The sequence below is a fragment of the Haplochromis burtoni genome, unplaced genomic scaffold (assembly GCF_018398535.1).
Source record: "Haplochromis burtoni strain Fernald_Lab_line unplaced genomic scaffold, NCSU_Asbu1 Contig_2953, whole genome shotgun sequence".
Taxonomy (NCBI): domain Eukaryota; kingdom Metazoa; phylum Chordata; class Actinopteri; order Cichliformes; family Cichlidae; genus Haplochromis; species Haplochromis burtoni.
In genome coordinates, this window is record NW_024585314.1 from 1 (window position 1) to 2788 (window position 2788).

The window sequence follows — 2788 nt, forward strand, 5'->3', positions numbered from 1 at the left end:
AGCCACGTCACCAGGCTCCTGATTGGTTGTCGCGGCGCGATTTGACGCTGGAGTTCAGATTTTTCCAACTCAAGCGGTAGACGCAAAACGCGCGAATGCACAAAATGCAACACGAAAACTCACGCAGTTTTATTTGTGAGTCAAACGCGCCAGACGCGCTACACTGACACGCGTTTCAGGCTTTTTTGCGTTTTCGCGTTTTCGCGACGCAAATCTGCTTCCGAATTTTCGCGGGACCCGCAATTGCGTGTCATCGCGCCTTTCCATTGACTTTACATGTAAACCTGACGCTCTATTCGCGTCCATCGCGTTCGGTGTGAACACACCGTCAGAGTTTGTTGGTTGTTCTCAGAACACGTCTGAAGATGAAAGGGGGCGGAGCCTTTCAGTCTGTGGCACCAAGGCTGTGGAACAGTCTACCTCTACAACTATGTTTGGTTGAATCTGTGGAATCCTTTAAAAAACAGTTAAAAACTTTACTGTTTAAACAAGCTTTCTGTTGACCAATGATTTTTACATTTTTTATATTTTTAATTTACATTTAAACTCTATATTGTGTATAGTGTCCATTTTGCTATTTATCGTACTGTTTATTTTAATCTCTGTGTGCAGCGCTTTGTGACTACCTGTCTATGAAAAGCGCTTAATAAATAAACTTTACTTACTTACTTAAGCAGGAAATGACTGACTTTGTTACTAAGATGCCCACTGTCATATTCCAGAATCAGGTTCTAAAATTCGCAAATGGATCTGAGACTTTTCCTTTCTTTATAATGAGTCAGAAAATATGTTTTTAGTAGGTCTACAGTTTGCTTTAACACATTCTAAACCAGCATGTGAAGATACAAAGACTAAGTGCTGCTCTTCAGTATACATCCTGAAACTAGCCAATGGAAAAAGGGTGTTTAGGAAGGGTGGACTTAAAGGGAAGAAGCTAAAGCTTGTTTCGGTCAGGGGTCTTTCCATCTGATCTATTTTTTCTTTATTTTTTAACAACCTTTTCTCCACTACTATTTCCAATTGAATATTAAAAAGTATATATTATGTTCCAAAGTTCACTACAATGGCAATTTGCCAGCTCCTCATTTGTTTCCATTTAGCTACTGTTGAAATTCGTTCGATTTGGGTAAGAGAAGAAAGCAGGCTGAGTCCCGGTAGGTGTCAAAAATAGTGATCTTTATTACACACTTGCGCAAAGTGTGGGAAGAAAACTTGCAACAACATTCTCCGCCGAGCGGACGCTCTCCATCCTTATATTACCCATGATGACGTCACACAGTTAGACCTTACTGGAAATGATAACAGTTCCCCACACTCAAAAAGTTCTCCTTATATAGACATCAGATGCTACTTTAGAGACAACAAGTGTGTGATATGTTGTGCATTTTGTGAAACTGTGTGTCCTTATAGAGAGGATGTCCTGACACGACCTCCCCTTTCTTAATAAATGTGTGTGTGAACGTGCGTGTGTTACATGACTCTCTGTGCATGTTGGTGTAAGTAAGCCTGAGTACGTGCAGAACTGAATGTAGTAGGCCCAAGGTCCAACAGGACCCACATCTTCGAGAGGTGTGAACACAATGATGTGGTGCAACAGCTTATGCAGATAGAAAGAATGATACAGAGCAACCATAGACTGATTAAAGTAATGAGAATATGTGTACATTAATATTTTGCTCAGATTAACATAGATATAATTCAAAGATTATTCTGTCAACAGATTCAACAATGCTGAATGCTTGATCAATAATAGTTCTGATTATAAACTGTCACCATAAGAATACAAAATAAAATATCTCTTGTCCACACTACTCTTATAACTATGTTTTTACTAAGCCAACTACAAGTGGGTTTTTCTCCAGACATAAATATATTTTTTTAGCTAACCATGAATTGTATTCTCCACTAAGACTTTTTATAATGTTACTTTTACAGACTGAATCTCTGTAACCTGTCAGAGGAACGCAATGAAGCTCTGTCCTCAGCTCTCAGCTCCCAGTCCTCCTGTCTGAGAGAGCTGGACCTGAATAACTCTGACCTGCAGGATTCAGGAACAAAGTTTCTTTCTGATGGACTGAAGAGTCCACACTGTAAACTGAATATTCTCAGGTCAGATCAAACTATATGTACATATGTATGTATGTATGCATGTATACCAACTCACAGAATGAAGAAAAAAACAGGATTAAATATTACTAAATGTAATAACGACTCATTATACTTAAAGAAATGTGTTGGTTTTATTGTTTATCTGTTATTTTTCAGACTGAGTCACTGTAACCTCTCAGAGAAAGGCTATGAAGATCTGTCCTCAGTTCTAAGCTCCCAGTCCTCTAGTCTGAGACAGCTGGACCTAAGTAACTGTGACCTGCAGGACTCAGGAGTGAAGCTTCTGTCTGCTGGAGTAAAGAGTCCCAACTGTACACTGGAAACTCTAAGGTCTGATTTAAAACCTTTCTGCTGATGATCACTTAAAAACTTTATATTGTTGAAATATGTCTGTGAAGGTTCTCAGTCATCCAGGTCATCGTAGTCTAAGGAGCTTGGAAAGAAAAGCGTCTGGACATCTTTAAGTTACTTGAAGACGTTTCACCTCTCATCATAGAAGCTTCTTGGCTCTTGGCTCTCAGCGAAGGCAGTCGCACTTTTCTCCTCTCCTCCTCACCCTTATCTTCCCTGCTTAGCCTCTATGTCCTTGTCTTGTCTCGTGTGCATTACTTTCCCTGGAACAGTCTCTCACTGTCGTTCTCTAAAACCTAAAAGAGAATTATGGATTTGATCAACTGGT

The 2788-nt window shown here is 39.7% G+C and overlaps 1 long non-coding RNA gene across 1 annotated transcript in view; it reads left to right on the forward strand.

Annotated features, from left to right (window-relative positions):
- Positions 1 to 14: 14 nt before the first annotated feature.
- LOC102299286 overlaps positions 15 to 2788 on the forward strand; it is an 8959-nt gene continuing 6185 nt past the window's right edge. The window contains exons 1-2 of the long non-coding RNA XR_318092.2: positions 15 to 2109; positions 2266 to 2439. This is a non-coding gene — a long non-coding RNA (uncharacterized LOC102299286). The remainder of the gene's footprint in view (positions 2110 to 2265; positions 2440 to 2788) is intronic.